This window comes from Crocodylus siamensis, chromosome 1 (assembly GCF_052110815.1).
Source record: "Crocodylus siamensis isolate JL-2025a chromosome 1, ASM5211081v1, whole genome shotgun sequence".
Taxonomy (NCBI): domain Eukaryota; kingdom Metazoa; phylum Chordata; order Crocodylia; family Crocodylidae; genus Crocodylus; species Crocodylus siamensis.
In genome coordinates, this window is record NC_143395.1 from 132195768 (window position 1) to 132216245 (window position 20478).

The 20478-nt window shown below is 42.7% G+C and overlaps 1 long non-coding RNA gene across 1 annotated transcript in view; it reads right to left on the reverse strand.

The window, feature by feature from the left end:
• LOC149873336 (uncharacterized) overlaps positions 1 to 15970 on the reverse strand; it is a 33929-nt gene extending 17959 nt beyond the window's left edge. The window contains exons 1-2 of the long non-coding RNA XR_016441826.1: positions 15851 to 15970; positions 11154 to 11198 (exon numbers count right to left, since the gene is read on the reverse strand). This is a non-coding gene — a long non-coding RNA (uncharacterized LOC149873336). The remainder of the gene's footprint in view (positions 1 to 11153; positions 11199 to 15850) is intronic.
• Positions 15971 to 20478: the final 4508 nt, after the last annotated feature.

Genomic DNA, 20478 nt, shown 5'->3' on the forward strand with positions numbered 1-20478 from the left:
CTTTGTTAAACTGTCTACCCTGCACTCACTCTGCAGGGTGGACAGTGTAAAACAGCAAAGCATTTCCAGTTCCTGGATGTGTTTTAGCTGTATCATCTTAACATAGCTGCATCCTGTGCTGAATCTGGTACAGGATCTGGTACTCAAGTGCCTCCTTCCAGAAATTGCTCTAGCATGTTTTTTATTGATTGGAATCTCCACAAAGACACTGAGATACAAGTCTACAATGCAGTCATCATCCCCACCCTTCTCTACAAATGTGAAACATAGGTGACCTATTATTGTCATCTCAAGAGCCTGGCAAGGTATTACCAATAATGCCTCCAAAACACCTTCCACATCAAATGACAAGATTGCCGCACAAACAGCAGCATCCTTGCTGAGGTCAATGTTATCAGCATTAAGTGGGTGATCCTTAAGCACTAGCTTTGCTGGGCTGGGCATTGTGTGTGCACGCCTAACTCTCAACTTCCAAAACAAGTGCTCTATTCCCAGCTTAGTTGCAACCTAAGATTTCACAGCGGCCAAAGGAAACACTCCAAGGACACACTGAAAGCATACCTCAACAAAATGGATGATATCAACAGGTGGAAGGAGATGGCTGCTAACCAACTCCAGAGGCATTGCAACTTCAACCATGCAACACTTCATTTTGAGGTAAAGCATCTTGTCCCCAAACCAGGGAAGAGAGAGTAGAGGAAGGAAAAAGAAAAAAATTCCAGCCCATGGCCTAGTTTCCCCTGCAGAACGATCTTCAAGTTTCACAGAAGGATCTGTGGCTCAAAGATTGGACAGTTAAGTCACCTCAAGACCCAATGTGTCACAGTAGAGATCATCCTCATATCAAGGGATTGCCAACAATGACTTAACATAGTTATTTGGCTTTGAGGACATTCATTTAGAATGTGGCAATTCATTCTGTTTATATAACAGTGCTTGAGATATACTTCTCTCTGCCTAAAAAAGGACATTTTGAAAAATATGGTGCGTTTTATCTGTCTAAAGGTTGTTTGTTTTGCTTACCTGGAAACCACTGTCAGATCCCAGTGGAAACAACCTACTTAGCAAGTACAAAAGTATAAAGGTTGTGAATCATGTGAACTTTCAATACATTTCTAAAGGTCTCCTGCAAGTATGAAAAATATTTTTGTGATAAAAAAACTATTCTGCTTTTCCTAGAACATGTGCTCATACTGTTGCCTTGTCTCAAAGTGTGAGACATGTATCACTAAAGAGAGCCTAGCCAGACATAACCATCAGTTATGCAGCTTCATATCAATAATGTTACTGCTTTAAAATGGATTCAGTACTTGGGAAAGGAGTTTGTTACCATATTACGCTCCTGCCAAATCCTAGTGAATGAAAAATAAATACAGTGCTATGCAAAACCCAAATCCAAACTGATGGCAACAGTCTTTCTTACTCTACTAAAATGAAATGCACTGGATACCCTGGTTCAGTTAGTGAGGAAAGAAAGACAAGACAACAAATAGATAACAGCAATAACAATTTCTCCTTTTCAGTTGCTTTTGGGGCCTCAGAAGGGTACCTCCAAAGCACCAGAAGGAGGAGACTCTTAACACACTTTAGCATTGTCTGGCCAGCCACACTCCAGTTCATTCATATAATGGCTAGACATTTTCTGTTCCTTACTTTGCTATGATTTCAGTACTACTTCATCTCAAGACCAAGTATGACAGCAGGCTATGTTGGGATGGCTAAAGTAGGCTCCAGATTGGAAGCCGACACACAGACACATGGAAGCGCACATGAACACACTCCTGCATCTGCATAGGGATCCAATGCAATACATTCAATTGGGGTTCACACATCTTTAGTCAGTCATCCTCAGGACTGACCCCTAATTATGTAGGAAGCATCCTGTCTTTTTCCCGACAGAAACTATTACTGTGCTGGAACCCTGACCAGTGTACTCACTAAAAAAGAAAGATACACAATTTCTTAATGTATTTATTCTAAAGAAAAAATAGATTTTAAAGAGAAAAGATCCCTAGGGAAATTCCCCATTCCCAAGAAACTCCATTTCCAAAGCCAATTAATGTTGCTAAGTTACAGCAATATTTTTACTTTACTAAATCCTTCATAAAAACCTAAGTACTTAAAAGCAAAGAAATCAGTAGATAAGGGCATAACAGCTTACACTACTCACCTCATAAAAAATATGCTCATCTACTAGAAACCACATTGAAAAAATACTTCAGTTCTATTTCTTGAAAACGTTGTAAGTTTATAAAAATCCACATCACATGACCTGCTAATTATAATGATGTGATAATTTGAACCTGAGTCTAGTCAATATGTACTTTTACATATCACACATCCTTTTTCTAAGGGATTGTGCTTTTTATTTTGATATGCTTAATAAAGGAACAGAATAAAAATTATTTTGTTGAGATAATTTCAAATTACTCAATGAGAATGTGTCTCCACTTTTGGGGAATAAAATTCTCTCTGCCTTTGCCTATTACTTCCCTTATTTCTAAGGCTTGGATTTTATACATGATTTGTTCATTAAGCCCACTATTGCCATATAGTTATCTTACATTTTTGTTTTTAAATTAAAGATTTTGGTGTTATGTTATACAAACATCTATTCCTAGACTGTATCTTGTAATATTAATCTCATGATTAGAATCCTGCTTGCTTTTCCCTAAAAGAACAAACTGTTCCTTCAATAAGAAAGCAAGTTGAGATAACAAGCCTCTATTTTTTAAAAATCTAAGGCCCTGTGGCAAGAAGAATCAAACCTCATGTTTCTAAATTACTCTGACAGAGGAATGTCTTCTGCCTTAAAAGAGATCAATCAAGGACAATTTACACAATTACTTGGTTTATATCCTACATATATGGTAACTTCCTGAATCCTGACAAATGCATTTGTATCCACTTGGTCAAGTAGTTAACATGTTCAGTATTAAAAGTCATCATTACAATCATGAACACATGATAGATCGTTAACTAATCAGAGGTCCCCAAGCCCATTCCAGCCTGTCCAGTTAATGCATGTAAAACAGAGATGCACTAGGGAAATCTCATCAACAAACTTATCACTGCAAATATTATTAATAATAAGAGTCTTATCTAACATTGTAATGAAAATGATACTTGAAAATACTGGTAATATTCTGAGTTCATAGCAATAGTCTGCTCCAAGCAGTGACAGATCCAGTGATTATAGGCTTGCATTTCTTATTATTCTGTATAGCTGTTAAACTACTCAAATTAATTTTAAGGTAATTTCAGTAATTTACTGAAAACACATTTCAGATCCATTTATTAAGGACCCCCATTGCTGATAGTGAAATACATAATCTCAGTGCTATAGGAAAAAATGTACTGCTGGTCATCATGTTCATGCTACAAGAGACATGCTTTGAATATATAAATGCTGGCATGATGACAGAAATGCATGATCAACAAGTCTCAAGTTTTTGTTCCTGTTGAAGGCCAATATTTTTCCTTTACTCTTAGTTCTCAGTTTAGTCTCCTTTCAACCCCTGTGTTAGTCTTAAGTTTGTATGGAAAAGGATGTTTGATAACTATGGACAAATTAATATGTGATGACTGCTTGTGACAGGGAGCAGCTCTTGGGGCTAGGACTCACGGTGGCCTGCCCACCTGTCTCTGTGGGGCAGCTCTCCCAGTCTCTCCTGCCATGACTTTGCTGTTCCCATAAACTGGTGGTATAATGCAGGATGCTGCCTATTCCCAGCCACAATGCCAGAGGGTGCTATCTGCAGCTCCGAACCAGCCCATGCCTCACAGATGGCATCCAGATTAATATTACTCTCTGGTCTGAGACCAGAGCAAACCTAGTCCAAAGTTGGACTCCACACACCCGCAGATTTACACCACCTTCCCGCTTGCAGGAGGCCTCTTCCACTCTGCCCAGCTCTCACTGGGGCCTCTGGCATACCACCCGTTACTGGGCCACACTCCACTGCCCTTGCTCCTCCTTGAGTGGCCCCTCTTGGGCCATCAGGCTTTGCTACTCACATACTGGCCTCACCACACAGTCCTTCAGTTTCTGCGAGTTGCCCTACTCTGTGTGGTCCAGCCTTGTGCCAAACCCTGGGCTAATTCTGCCCCAAACCCCTCACTGGGCAACTCTACACTATACCCCACCCTGGAGTCTCTGTCTCATGCTTGCAATCAACTTCTTACAGGGCTGACCCTTGTACTGGCCCTTCAGGCTTATTCTTATTTGGCCCTACTCAGTGCACCCCTGGGACTGTCTTTGAGGCCTACTTTCACTTCATACACAGCCCTTCAGGCCTACTCCCACTTCAGCCCTACTCTGTAAGGCTCTACACACTACCCAGTCTCAGGTGTCCAGGACCTGCATTCCTGCCAGGCTCAGGCACTTACATGTGGGCATACCTGGCCCCCACTACCCCCCCAGCTGTCAGAATTACCCACCAGAGGGTGGGAGCTGGGGTTAAGGCACCCCTACCTGCTTTTCACCAGGGAGGTAACTGGCCTGGCATTTTCTAGGGGCTCCCATGCCACTAGGAGCCCCACGAGGCCACCCTTCCCCGGCAGGGTGCAGTTGTAGGTCATGCAGCGGACCAAGAACCTCCTGCTCTTATCTCTAGATGTTCCATGCCACTCAGCCAGGCGACGTTTCTGCCTGGGCTGGCAAGAGCAAAGTGCAGCCTTTATATGCCTAGTGTTCAAAAATGGCTGCCCTCATCAGACACCTGGTAGCTGCCTGCAGGCACCCAAAGCTTGAACTGACAGCCCTCTGCAGCTAAAAATCATAGGTTGCTATGACATGAACAAAGCCCTGTGGGTGAGGGTTGTCATTATTCATATACTAGCCAATTGCCCTTCAGGAATGATGGTGGGGAGGGGGAGATGGGTGGGGTTGGAACACCACTACCCACCACCCCAGGCCACTACCACTTCCCAGGAGCAGGGTGAGGAGGGGGAAAGCTTGCCCCACTGTCCCCTCCATTCCCCTCAGCCAGCACCCTGCTCTGTGCCCTCCATCACGGCTGCACTCCGCTGCACCACTGCCACCACCTCCTGTCCAGAAGGCTCTTGAAGAACTCTGATTGGTTGTTTCATCCAGCATTGTGATTGGCTGCCAAGACAACCAATCAAAGTGTGAATAAAGCATTAGACAGACAGACAGACTAAGACTTCTATTATATTAGATGGAATTTTGCAGATTGATACTGAGTAGAACTTGTAACACACACTGGGCATGTCTACACATGCACTTTACTGTGCTGTAGACTAATTTACAGTAAAGCATCACTACCATATGCGATGCAATTAAGGTGCAGTAGATTAATTTATTCCAGTGTGGAATAGTCCCATCAGACACAGGTATTATCCTATGGCAGAGTAAATTACTGTGCTTAAATGCACATGTAGACAGTGACATTGGGATTAGTTTACTCTGGTTCAGGTTGCACCAGAGTTTATTCAGTCACATTAATTGCATGTGAAAACATTCCCACTGACCAGTAGGTTACACATACAGGGTACCTGTCTTGATTGCCCTTGTTTTCTTGGGCCATGCCAACAATAGAATCTAGTACTATGGTCCCAGGAAGAGTCCTTACACACACCATGTTGTTCTGAACAGGTTGCTTCTTAAGTTGGAACCTGTGTAGCTGTGTTCATGTGGCACTTCAGGTTGGCTAAAGAAATCTTCTAAACAATACTGCAAGTTAACTTTATTCCCTGATACTAATCCTAGTCTTGATACCATACAAAATATGATGGACTTTCCATTTTGTGAAAAAGATCAAAAGAAGTTCCAAAGTATAGCAAAACTAATTTCAAACAGCAACATTTCCAGCAAACCAGAAATTCTAAGTTTTGCCTGATTCTAATCATGACTTCAGTCTTATATAATCTGAAATTGACATAGCTAAGTTTCAGATTTATTAAAATTTTAAAGATACTAATGAAAACTCTTTTGGAAGTGTCAAAATGCTCTTTTGTATAACAATAACCTTGTGTGGATAGCACTGTCACAGGTTTGCTGTCAAAATTCCTAAACTAACTAAGCCATGTATATAGTTATTCTAAGAAATGAGTCATGCAGCTTCCTGCCCCTGGCTGATAGTGGGCAACTTTTTTACTACTACAGTTCTACGGTTCCCTTACACATTTTTACCCTGTGGCACATTCAACATGCTTGTTCACTGACAGCAAAATCAACCACCACTAACAGAGAGAAAATAGGTAGTGTAATTTTGTTGGTTTTGCTGCTTCATCTGACTTACGGAGATGGTGCACAGAAATAGAGGAGGGTGAACAAAAGGATGCTAGTATAACCTCAAGTACTTTGTTTGAGCATATCCCTTGATTGAACATGATCTAGATCTGCAGTTAGTGGCTACAATTCACCCCTTAAATCATAAGCTTAATATTCCCAGCTAAAGCTGGCTTTGAATTTGGGCATGGTGCAGCTGTCAGATAAAAAATGACTTAATATCCTGTGGCAGACATATTAATCACGCATGGGGAGTCTACATTTCCATGAAGCTGCAAGTGTAACTCCCAAGAAATGGGCCTTCTATGCTATTACATACCAGTATGAGTTATGCCTCAAAATGGTCTTGACATAGGAAACACAAAATAACAAGGTGATCACTGGCTTGTAGATTTTACAATTTGAGAGTTCAGACAGCTTGGTGATGGGCAGCGTATAAAGGGGCAGAGGCAACTATCATTTGTTTGCTTTATTTCTAGGTCTGGTAAAATAAATGGGTGTTTGGGAACCACAGGAAAAAGGACATTTTCCTACAGTGACTGAGGGATGTTTCAACCCTTATTCTGATTCCATAACCTCCTTCTCTGTGTGCATTTACAGAAACATGCACCGTCCATGCAGGCTGTTGAGGTGGACATAGCTGTACCCATCTATTTTGGGCCACTGAGTCTATAGTGAATTATGAGGGTGGGGGAAGGTGGCATGGTAGGAAGTAGAGAAAACTGAATGCCAAGAGAGTTGATTCCAAAGAGAGTTGAAATACCAGATAACACTTACAGATGGAAAGCAAAAGCACATTGGAAGGTGAGGAAACCCAGAACTGAGGTGCCAAAAGAAATAACAGTGAGAATCCCAGAAGCTGCAATATAGTCTTCTGAGGTGCATCTCAGAACATTTTACAGGAAGGTCCCTGTGACTAAGCTGAAAAATAAGTATCTACCTTCCAAGTTTAATATTCATTCTAAATTTCCTGCATTGTTTGTTTTATTAACAATCTTGACAAATAATATCTGATGAAAACCCTGGTTTGTGCCTGAAACCTACTGTGCTAACAACAACTTTTTAAAGGGAATTAATTTGTTTTTAATTTTAATTGACATGATGTGGAGGGGCTGGCTGGGGCATGAGGGTGCTATAGTGCAGGGCCAGACAGCAGGCAGCCCCCACACTGTAGCACCTCACGCCCCAGCCAACCTCACTCACTGTCTACACATGCTTTTGGCACACATAACTACTCTGCTGTAGGATAATACTTGTCCTGGATAGTACTATCATACAGCAAAGTTAATTAATTTACTGTGCTCTAATACAGACGCATGTATAGACAGTGATACTTTACTGTGGAGCTAATTAGTCAGCTCTGCAGTTAAGTACACATGTAGATGTACCTCCTGAGACATTTTGGAAGACAGACCCTCATTAACTTCTTCCAGAATTCAGGAGGGTAGCCAACTCCCTTGAGACCATTTTTTTCATTGTTCAAGTGATTTATATTTTTATTATTATTATCATTGAAAATGATCATGCAGGATGGCCAAAAGTCGAAATACCAATTCTGATTACTTTGCAAAAAAAAAAAAGAAAATCAGAGAAAGGCTGCACTTTTTGTGTTGAACAACAGTCATTTAAAATAAAATGACTTTTCAGTCAAAATGCTTTATCAGTGCCACAGTGACAAGGTTTAGCAGCCTTGCTTCCCCCTCCCCCAAACCTCCTTCATGGGAATTATACAGCTAGTAGGCCCTTTAAGAGTCATAGCCGACAACGAACTACATAAGCCTTTGCAGGCTCTTGAGAGGCTCATCAGCCATGTGGCCAGAAGCATCCCTTCATGTCTTATCCCTTATGCAGTAACCAACCTGCAGTACACATGCCACAAGTATCATACACAGTTGCTTTGTTTTGCATGTCGCATATCTGATGGAGGGCAGAGGGGATAGTACAGATAAGGCAGGAAAGAGAGCAGAGCAATGGATTGGGCAGGAAAAAGAGCAGAGGAACAGATGAGGAAGGGGATCAGAGTGGCACCCAAGGAGAGGGTGAGCCTTATTTTAGAGCACATGGGCTAAAAAGGTTGGCCCTCCCTGCTTTAGATGTTTACTAGGCCTGTGCAAATCAGCAAGTATTTGCTTCAGATTCGGCTGATTCAGAGCGACAGTGATTCAATTTGGTGATTCAAATCACTGTTCCAATTTGATTCGGATGATTTGGATATGAAGATTCAGCACTATTTCACAGACTAAACAGGCAGCAGTCCTCACCCACACTGGATACAGCTGCCTCCAGCTGTGGTGGGTGGAGGGGGGAGGAAGGGGTATTAGGGGTGCAGATCAATGCCCCCACAGCGAGAAAGGGATTGGGGCTGGGGCTCGTGTTGGGGCAAGCTGCCCAGCTGGGGAAGGAGGACACGGGACTCAGGGAGGGGGGCTCCCATCACTGTGTGCCACTGTGCACTGCTGGTCTGGGAGCTGCTCTTCTGGTGGCTCCTCTGGCGGCTGTCACCGCCAGTCTGGGAGGGCATGGGAATGGGCTTGTGCCCCAGGATCTGCGTGGGCTGGGCTGGGCTGCACTCCACATGAGTGGTGGAAGGCACTGGGAGCAGGGGCTATGCCCCCCTGCCGCTCGCCCAGCTGGGGCAGGGAGGCACGGGATGGTGCCACTGCACTGCCTCAGACTTGCGGTGTGCAGCGGCAGAAGCTGCTCCAGCCTCTCCGTGCCTCCCGGACAACCTGCAGCTTTGCCTGGCTGGGCAAGCAGCAGGGCACGGGGCTGGGCACATGCACCCAGATCAGGGCAGGCCGGCAGCAAGGCCTATGGGGAATTTTAGGGTGGCTGCTACCCCGCACTTACCACTGCTCTACTGTGCTCTGCGGGGTGGGCGGAGCCAGGACTGTGCTCTGGGCTGTGGCTGGGGCTAGCTGCCCAGAATGCAGCCCTGGCTCCACCCACCCCTTGGAGCGGAGCCCAGCGGTGGGCGGCTGGGGCTAGTCTCCCAGACTGCAGCTGACCCAGCTCACCCTGCACAGATCTGAGGGCACATGCCCACCTCCATAGCCTCCCGGACTGGTGGCAAGAGCTGCTGGAGGAGCCACTGGAAGATCAGCTTCCAGACTAACAGCACGAAATAGTGGAAACCCCCCTCCCCAAGTCCTGTGCCCTCCTGCCCTGGCTGGGCAGCTTGTCCCAGCCCCAGCCCCAATCCCTCCCTCACTGTGGGGGTGCTGATCTTCCCCCCCACACACCTCTTCCCTCCCAACTTTGCCCACCATGACAGACTTATCAGCTGGAGGCAGCTGCATCCAGCATGGTCGAGGACAGCTGCCTGTTTAGTCTATGGCCGAATCAGTGCCGAATCTCTCCAAATCGATTCAGAGGCTTCCGAATTTATTCAGACCTTTTAATGGGCCTCCCAATTAGATTTGGATTTGGAGATTTGGCCGCTGAATTGGGCCAAATCACCTCCAAATTGAATCTGTTACTGAAGCTTTGCACAGCCGTAATGCTTACTAAAGCCATCTAATCTTTAGGAAGACATCTAATATACTTCTAAGAACCCCCAACCATTCTGACCTAAAGACTATGGCAGGTTCCTCAGCCTGCAACAAACAAGATTTAGAAAGTTCCCTGTGATCCTGTCTATAATTATTTTGTAAGGTGTTTGGAGCAGGAGCTGTCTTTTTGTTCTTTTTGTACAATGCCTAAGACAAAGGGGTCTTGATGCATGAAAAAGTCTCCAGAGCACTGTGATAGTACAAATAATAGCTTATCTTTATTTTAAATCTCACAACTGCAAAACTAATTCAGAAACAAAACCCACAAGTTTGGTTGTCTTTAAGGCTAATTCATCAGGAAATATAATTTCACTGCAACTGGTTCAAATGTACTCCATAATGCTTAAAACCAGTAGATCATCATTACAGACTTTCTTGTATAAAAATGTAGAATACCACAGCATAATGTATATACCATCATGTTTTACTTTTTCATGTTGCATTGTCCCTTTCTCTTTCTGGGTCAAGTTCATTTTTTTCCTATTATTGTTCCTATGCTTTTCTGCTCATATCCTTCTTATAATCCAATTCTCCTCTTCCTTTTCTTTTTTGAGGCTTCTCCCCTATTCTTTCTTTCAGATACTTCAAATATTTCTTCCTTTTTTCCTTCATTTTAATCTACAAGATTGTGTCTTTCACAACAGCCAGGCTGCCTCATTTATAGAATCATATAAACATGTTTAGGATACAGTGTCTACTGGCATGGACAACATTTCCTGATGTATAAGGAATCAGAGATAGAATACTGTTAGGGGAATTTTCCTATCCTCTCTACAGAACGGAATATAGTTCCTTATTCTACACTCCCAATTTCTTTGTCCTGCCTAGCTTTTAATGACTGAACCAATGCTGTTCTCACAAATTTTCTTGGGAAGCTACTTCACAAGCAAGCAGCCACACTCCCTAAAAGATCCCCAGTGTCAAGCCAGAATATTCTATATTCCCAAATTTCAATTCTGCACTTGAATGAAAATCTATTTTTCTTGGGCGCATATACATATGCATTTTAATGTGCACTAGCCTATTTTACTGTGCATTAAAGTATCACATAAAAACCATGTAATTACGCTAATGCACAGTAAAATAGGCCACTGCGCATTAAGCGTCACCCTGAAAACATGCACTTTTGGTATTGCGCATTAGGGAAGCCTAATGTGCATTTATTTAGTATCTTTCATTGGAGGTACTAAATTTAATGCACATTAATGCACTTACAGACACTCCCCTTGAGCTCTGGGGCAGGAAGAAGAAGTGTATACTGAAGAATATTTTTTTTCCATTAAGGTACAAAATGGAAAAGCAATCCTATGAAAATATTCAGGAAATGATTGTAATATGCATAGGATTACCTCATCGATTGGTTCTTCATCCAGGTTGGCTTCCTCCACTGCAGGCTGGGAATGAAAGGAAAAAGTTTTTTTGTGAATACAGATTCTGAAAAAGCTAGTTACAGTTCTGCCCCACCTTCTTGTGTAAATGAAACTGTTCTATTCAAATCAATGGAGGTACTCCAGATTTGCAGCAGTGTCATAGGGCATGTCCATCTTAAATAATTAGGGCTGAGTGAAAATAATGCCTTAAATTTTGAATCCAGTTATCTATTTACTTTCTTTAATACCATAATTACCTGAATCTAAGATGACTCTGAATTTAAGATCCCCCCAATAATTAGATTCTATAAATGGAAAATTTATAAATCTGTCATAACTTTCTAGATAAGTCTATTGGAGGATCATCTTAAATTCATTCTCCCTACCACTACATCAGGGAAAGCAGAAGCAGAAGGACAGGTGGCGGGGGGAGCAGGTGGTGGAAAGAGCCTGCAGGGGCAGATGAGAGGGTATGCAGGGGGAGGAGTAGATGAGGGGGGTCAATCAGCTTATTCTCTGCTGCCTGTCCTCCTCACCGTTTGCCCCCTCTGCTGCTTCACCACCTGCTGGCTCTGCTCCCCACAGTCTTGAGCCCCCAACCTGCCTTTCCCCCTATCTCAGTGCTGCAACAAGGGGAAGTGGTGGGGAAGGTGGAGGTGAGGTGGGCACAGGTTGTGGAGGGGAGAAGATAGCGGGGAGTAGTGGATGGGGGTTGTGGAAGAGGCAGGAGGTGTTGGGGGACAAGCAGAAGGTGCAACTCTGGCCCCAAGCCCTGGTTGGGGCCAGAGCCACTGCCTGCACCCCAACTGCCTCATGCTTAATTCCAAGATGAGGGGTTGCACGTCCCCCCCCGTGTGAAATGCAGGTGGAAACCTCATCTTGGAATCAAGTAAAGATGGTAGATAAAGTAAAGCTATAAGTAAAATATACCGAAACTGGTACCAGCAAGTATCAACACTAACAAAAGCAGCTTACTAAGCTATTATTTAAGTAAGTAAAACCTAAATATAGGTCATATCTGATAAGAGGAAAAATGGGGCAATATGAAGAGGGACACTATAATAGGAAGGATTACGAGTACAAGGTCTCTATTACATAAGATTATAGGCGAATAATCAAAAACAGGCTCCTGCAATTTACATGACAAGACTGAATGGGAAATGACATGAGATTATTCATTAGTCGCCTGCATACTAGAGACCTGGAAAGGTCTTCAATACTTTTCACATTCTGGAAAGAAGAAAATACATGAACACATAGAGCCAGGTTTTCAAAAAAGGTCAGCCTCCATTCTGCTATCTAAATGGGAACTCCTGATGGCTCTCCCTTTGGGAAATAACCCCCCCACACACATTTAAAGCAAAAGAAGTTACTTACGACTTGATCCTACAGTCCTTATTCAGAAAAATATTGACAAGTTATTCATTCATTTTTTCCTACAATAATTTAAATTAATGGGAGCTTTGCTTTAGCAGCCTGCAAGATCAGGCTCAAGATTAAACAAATGTCCTCATTTCTTTATCTTTGATGGGTTAGGAAGTAATTTTATTTGCTTTACTTACACAAGTAGTTCCCATGAAACTCAGTAGGTAAAGCAAGTAAGATTTGGCCCTTAATCCTAGTTTGTTTACTCAATGCAGTACATGCCCTTACTGAACTCCTACTGCTACAGCAATTGATTTTATTGTAAGTGCTGTACTTAATATTTACAACTGAGTCATGCACAGCTACTGGTAAATGCATCTATTTTAGAAAGATTTTTTTGGCATGAAGAGGAGGAGCTTTGTGTACGTAAAAGAAAAAATAACTTGTTTGTCTCCCCAGCAGTTTACTAGATGTAAAAAATAATAAATTGCAGACTATCTCAAAACATTTTATCCCATATAACATTACAGTGGCTTAGTAACAGCCTGATCAGTGCACACCTTAACATTTAACACAGATAAAAACTGAATTCAATTATTACTTTTAAAGGAGAAATGTTCTTTGCATTCAGAACAGTTTGATGCCTTTGGTGATGGGAACACTACCTACTGAAGACAGAGTGAGAGGACTAACTCGCTTCATAATGCCCAAATGAAAAGATATGAAATGGTACCAAATTCCATTAATCTGGGCTACAGTCAAATAAGTTACACTTTATGTGAAAGTTTAATCTGTAATTGGTTATGATGGGGTTAACAGGATGACTGACTTGTACACATGTTACAAAAATGTTACAGCTGGTTATAAACTAGGATTATAAGTACTATATTCACATTTTGTATTCTATAACAGCTTATCAAATATTTATTTAAACAGATAATAATTTAATGCAGGTATAAGGAGTGAGCCAAACAGTTCTGTAGGTCATGACCAAATTCCTGCACTTTTTAAAACAGGAAATTACACAAAAATACAGGTCTATGGTCCTAACAAAAATAAGAAAAAGCATAGTTTCATAGTTGTTAGGGGCTGGAAGGGACCTTACAGATCATCGGGTCCAGCCCCACTGCACTTGGCATGTGTGTATTCTGTTTTCCTTTGCTTCATCATAGGCTCAAAATCATATAGTCGCATCATTAACACCAATTAGAAGGTCTGGCAAAATATTAGTGCACATATGTAATGCATTTGTATGTAGAGGATTTGCACACTGATAACTAAAATGTTAGGAAGTTATTGTAAAAAGCACTGAGCTTTATAGGAAGGCTAAATATAACTTAGCTATATGAGTTGAGGGCAGAGAATGCTTCCCAGGAACCAACTGCAGAGGAGGTTGTAGGTAGATTGGCTGCACTGGGTCTTTCTAGTATGGAAAACTAGCAGAAACCAAGAGAAGGACTTGTGAGTGTAGCTGTGGGAAAAAAGTTGTGAAACTGAGCTTCGTTTGGGCACAATACTTGCTGGAAAGGCAGACTAGGATTTCTGAGTACAAAGATAGCTATTTGTTTTCTCTGTATTCAGGACATTATTTATTCTTTGTAAATAGGCAGGATCCCACTAAAGAAATAGCTGACTTTTATGATCAGTTTGTCCTTCTGAAGGAAACAACTCAGCAAGGCCCTGAAAGCTGGCCAGCTGCTCAGGCAAAATGGATAATATCTGAGAACCTACCAAAAGAAATTAGGTGAATGACACCAGAGGGTCTGGGTATGACCATTCTCCCCAAACCTGATAAATGTGTTCCTGATCTATGGTCTCCATATTAACATATGACTATTTTTAATTTGTTTGCCTTATTTTTCCATGTATTTAGCTTAAGGTCACCTCTGGAAACCTTAAGTATTCAACATTTTGATTTCTGACCCAGGACTTTCGGTTTCCTGTAACCCAATTAAGTTCCAGTCTACAAATGATACTTAACTATGCTACAATCAGAAAAAGAAAACTCATTATTTTAAATATATGTTTAAGCTATATGGTTATCTCTACACTAAAAAAACCCCCTATTGTTTCTAAAAACTCTGCTTTGTGGTAGTGCCTAAAAACCCTGTACGTCATGTACTGCACAAATAAGAACAAAAACATGTATCTCCACCTTGAAGAGTTTGCAATTTAGGACAAGATTTAAAATTACAGATATTGAAGATGCTATAAGAGACTGATGCAGTGAGGATGTTCTAATGAAAGTCTTTTGTTACTATAGTTTTATAATATGTATTGGCTACCAAATACATCTGTGGCACTTACTGTATTGTTCTGGGTTTCAGCAAGTGATGTCTAGGGGTGAATAAAGAGCCTGGACATATTCTGTTCTTGTATTAACATAAAAACAAATGTAAAGGAGTTCAACACGAGGCTGAGGAGGGTGGAATCCAAAAATCAGTATCAGTGCCCATGCTTTAAATATTGACTGTTTCATATTGGGAGAAAAGTAGTAATATCAGACTACAAGGGAGACAAGTTTGTTTAACAAGCCAGCGTTTGTTTTAAGAAAAGGATTAATGTTTTAGCAAGGAGACAGGAGTACAAAAAAATGAATCAGTGTTTCTCACATGTAATTAGCTACATAATTTTCCTGGCCTTCAATTAGATTAAACATTTTAGATCAATTTCACCAGCTTTTATTTTCAAAAATCTAATCCGCCTGTCTGAAGACTGCCGTAGAATGGCCCCAAGTCTCTGGAGCACAATTCTGATCTGCCTTTATTAGATTACCTCTGTAAAGCAACTGTTAGCAGTCCCTTGAGAGTTTGCTCACAGTAAATTTCACTGTCTATTAGCTAATCTATAACATTCTCAGTGTGCAATGACTTTAAGTTTCCCATCTCTTCAAAAATTAGCAATCACAGAGCTCAGGCATAACAAATTTCCTAGTCATTCCTTCATTTTTTTCCTACTTATTTTCAGTGAAGGACTAATGACATTAAACTTATTGTCCAGTTTCACCAATAATTAATGCAATGTTAGAGTGAATAATACTCTTCCGTTCTCAACCCCGCAAAAATAGATTTTCCAACACCATCAACAAGTGTCATGCATGACAGCACAAAATAAGTCACTGAAAAGGAAAAAAAAGAAAAACCTCCTAAAGTTTAGCTAGCCAGAGTAGGGGATTCCATGAAAAGGGAAACTCCCCAGAGCACCTACATAACAAAATAAGTTGGCATTTTACATACTGTCCATTAACTGGTACATATGCACTAGATGTGGGCTTTCTGTGAAAATTACATTATAACTGCTTTGCTGCTTACCTCTGTTTCCATGGGTTCCACCTCTATCCTTTTCCATAGCTCCAGTAAATGGGCAATTGGCATGTTTGACTTCTGCTTCTGAAGACTGAGACCGAGAAAATGTATGAGTGCCTGAAAGAAGCTAAGACAAGAAAGCGAAAGGTATGTGTCAGAGAGAGACACACACACACACAGGACTTAGCAGGATGCAGTAGTCTCTGGAGTTTACTGCCTTCTCTCTTCCTGGGTCTTCAGTGTGATTTTCTCAGGGACCAGCACACAGCCTCACTGCTCCAAGACAGAGAGGAGCTGCTGCTGCTGCTGCTGCTGCTGCTGCTGCTGCTTCACACTCACGCTTGGAAAGAGGGAATGAAGAGATAGGGGATATAATTGCAGCTCTAGCTTCTGGAAATTCACTTTGGCAGAGTAAGTGCTTCTCTTGCAGCATTAAATGGAACTACCTCCCTCCCCACACTCACACACTTGGAAAAAAAAACAAACCACCTTAATTTGCTCTTAAATGATGGGTGAAAGTTGACTCTGAGGATGCTGCTGCGGGTGCTGCTATAGCAACTGCATAGCAAGCAGGGAAGGGAGGGAGGAGGACAGGCAGGGTTGGTCCCTTCCTCCCAGTCTAACCACTGGTTCCCGCACTGACAGCACCTGCTATGGCTCCTGCTGGGGAAGGTTTCCTTCTAGTGAGGGTGGGGCTGGGAGCTTGGCTCTCTCCTCAGGCAAAATCCCGGTGTCTTGCTGCATCATGCCTACCCAGCTGTACTAATGAAAAGGGAGGCAGAAGCTGCCACCCAGGGGGAATAGAGACAGGCACACCATTTATTCCACAGGAAGCCAACTGAGCTGCTGCTCTGGGTGAAGGGGGGTGAGCTCCCACAGCTGAGTGCACCAATTAATTGCTTTCTATCTTGGATCTCCTATACCTCAGTGGTCTTCTGTGGTTTGATGAAGCTGCCTCTTTGCTTTTTAATTGATTAAAAAAATAAATCTTGGGCCCAATTCTGAGAGATACTAACCATGTTCACTTCCCAAATGCTCAGCACCTTACAGGCAAAGGGGACATAGATGCCTTTTAGCTTCCTTGGATTTATTCAGAGCCACAATGCATTGCATTGGGGAATGGGCCATTTCCCAGGGGCAGTGGTGAGTGATCACACTCATACAGATCCTAGGTAAAGACTGGATAAAAACTGAGCAGATCCATACATGATTGACCCATTACAGATACTGCCCATCATTACCCTCCTTTCCTGTCTTGGTACATATGCTTTTTTGGTACTGCTGTCTGCTAAGTTGTACCGCTATTTCTAAAGTCACAATCAACACATCCCAAGCAAATGAACTAGAATGCCTCATCCATAAATAGACTGGCAGTGGGGCATATGTGGTGAAGCCCTCCATGAGAAAAATCCCATTTCAAAGTCGGTATCTGGAGGAAGCAGAATGAGCATTCCAGAAAGTGCCTTTTCATTCTTGCTAGGATCATTATCCTTCCTGGAGGTTCAGTAGGAAGTCAAAAGATGTGGAAGAGCCCCGAAAAATTTGCTTAGGAATGCTGACAAATTGTATCTCATATAGAATAAAACACTCCCTTTCTGTATGGGATGGGACTACTCCCCCTTCAGCTTTCTGACCAGAGCTGGAGCTGATACCACCCCCCAAAAAGTCTATCCATGGTCTTTACACTTAGGCCAGGTCTACATTACAGGCTTCTGCTATGTGGGTCAGGGATCTAAAGGACAATCTCTGACCATGATGCTTATGCTGGCAAAATACTCTCAGTATATATTTAGTTACATCAGCAAAACTGCACTGTACTGGTACGGCTTGTTTCACTCTGGAGAGTGTTTATGCTCAGTCTTGCCAGCACAGTCATGTCCACAGTACAGGTGATATCTTTAAACCCTGCTAAAAAGCCCAGCTCCTGGTACATACACAACCTTACCTACCCCCACAGCATTTTGCAGGAAAGAAGCTTTGTACATTCTAGTTTTTACAATATGCACATTATTTACAGGAACAGTATGTGGAAACTTTTTTGGATCATACTCCTATAGTAATCCTTTTAGAACAGATTTCACCCACAGAACTAGTGCTTACCCTTCTTGGAGGATGGATTGATCCTGCTATTCAGTTCTATATGAGGCACAGTTATTCCCCACTAAGTGACATGCGCTTATCAGAGCTCTGATCCCTTCTGTTTGGGGAAAACTGGAACTGAATTAAGATGTCATAGATTTTTATCCAACACTGTGAGATTATGTGTTGTGGGGGAAGGCAAAGTATGGAGGGCAAAGGCTGACTTTAGTTTGATGTAATCTGACATCACGGTTTTTTTCTAGCTCAGAGCTCAACTTTGGCACGATTCCAGGATATCAGGCACAGCAGGGGGGAAAAAACCCTATAAAATTAAGATTAAAGAGCAATTCTATTCTTTTAGAATTCTGTTGGAGTAACAGTTTGCGTGTCTACATGAGTCACTTAATGGGAAAGCATGTGTAGCCTCGAGGTGGCTGGGGACTGCCCTGTTTTGGGCAGTCCCTAGCCAGCTCCAGTCTGCACATGCAGACTTCCCTACACATCCTGGGACTGGCCAGGACCTGTTGTGGTCAGGGGCAGGTCCCAGCCTTGTGCCCCAGTTGGGTAATAGAGGCATAGGGCTTAGAAAGAGCTGCAGGGGAGAGGCGGGTCTCAGCCCCCTACCCCAATCCACCAGTGGGACAGCTAGTAGCAAGCTAGCTGCTAGCTGCCCCACCAACAGATTGGGGCAGGGGGCTGAGAGCTGCCCCTCCCCTGCAGCTCTTTCCAAGCCCCATGCCCTTGATCAGGGAGCCAGGCCCAGGAGCTCCCTGCTGCCAGGGCAGAGGGACATTGTCCCCACACCAGCAGCAGGTAGTCCCCAGGGGTCAAGAGACACCTATCTTCTGGCCCAGTGCTCCCTGACAGCCTCTGGGCTAGCACCCAGGGGGATCTTGGAGCTCTTCTCAATGGCCACAGTGGTACATTACAGGACTGCAGGGAACTGGGAGCAAATCTTCTCCCTAATCCTCACAAGGGATGATGCCCCAAGGGATGACGAGGTCGAACGGTCACAAACTCCTGCAAGACCGTTTCAGGCTGGACATAAGGAAGAATTTCTTTACTGTCCTAGCCCCCAAGGTCTGGAACAGTCTGCCAGTGGAGGTGGTTCAAGCACCTACATTGAACACCTTCAAGAGTAAATTGGATGCTTATCTTGCTGGGATCCTATGACCCCAGCTGACTTCCTGCCCTTTGGGCAGGGGGCTGGACTCGATGATCTCCCGAGGTCCCTTCCAGCCCTAATGTCTATGAAATCTATGAAATCTATGTATAGACACATACGCCAAACCCCTTACTGTGCAGTAGTTTACTGCACAGTAAATCTAGACTGGAGTAAATGCATGTGTAGATGCACCCAGTGAGCTGTAAACATTCAGATGTTGTTTCCTATGATGAGCACTCATGCACCATTGTAATAGTTGTAGAGCTGAAATCAAAAGCCACAATATCTTTGTCTAAGAACTGAATACAGTTTGAAACTTGAACAATGACCTCATAGTAACTGAGACTGACAACAATCACTACAATAAGTTTTTTTTTTAAAGCAAATATGTTGGATCAAATGACCTTTTACTTGTAAATTTTTTAAGTTCTTACAGACAATAGCTTGGGGATCTTGAGCAAAAAAAATATATGCACAGCTATGTTATAAAATAAAAACTCACCACATATTCCACCCCCACAGTTCACAAATATTGGGCTGCTAAATTTGATCAGTTATCTCTCTTCAAAAATCACTGCTGTTCAAAGAGCTCTTAAAGAACAAATAATGGATGTGTGAAACATTTTTCTTCTGTTCTCTGTACAAAAAAATAGTAGTTTATTTCTGTAGCAGTTATGCTGTGCAAATACATTTTGGATTTTAACAAATAATAAAAACAACAATTCTGACATTATTACTAAAATCAGTGAATTAATTTTATTAATTAGCTGAAATTGCCAGGCTCAGCGGTGAGCAGCCACCGCCACTGGGCCCAGACAAGGCAGCCATCTGAGCGTCAGCCCCCCAGCCCCCCCAGCCATGCTGGCACATGCAGGCATGTGCAGGCAATACCACGTGGTGCCACACAGTGCTTCACTACGTGCCATTTCCCGGCCGGCACCCGGCAGCCAGCCCCAGCAGCCGAGCGCGTAAAGTTAAATTCGCATAACTTAAATATGCGTAAATTGCAACTTGCCTGTAATTCTTGATCTGTTGTCATTTCCTTGAGTATATTTGATATTCAAAATTCAAGCTACGTTGGCTGGATGTATACATCCTAACTATATTGATGCATCCTAACTAAATGTGTAACAGTCCTATGTAAAATCAGGCTTACAAATTTGAAACTTTTCCTCATGTCTTTCATAATCAGCTCAATGACTAGGTAAACTGAAACATTTTAGTCATCAGGAGACTCAACTCCTGCACAAACAGGAGAACAGGAGAAACTGAGTAGCTCCCCATGCCCAAAGCCCCAGCAATTGAGAAATACTTAGCTGAGATATGCCCAGATGATCCCTGCAGGTGGAAGTCCCGAGGAAGTAAGAGGAAATGGGGTGTTCTAAGATGT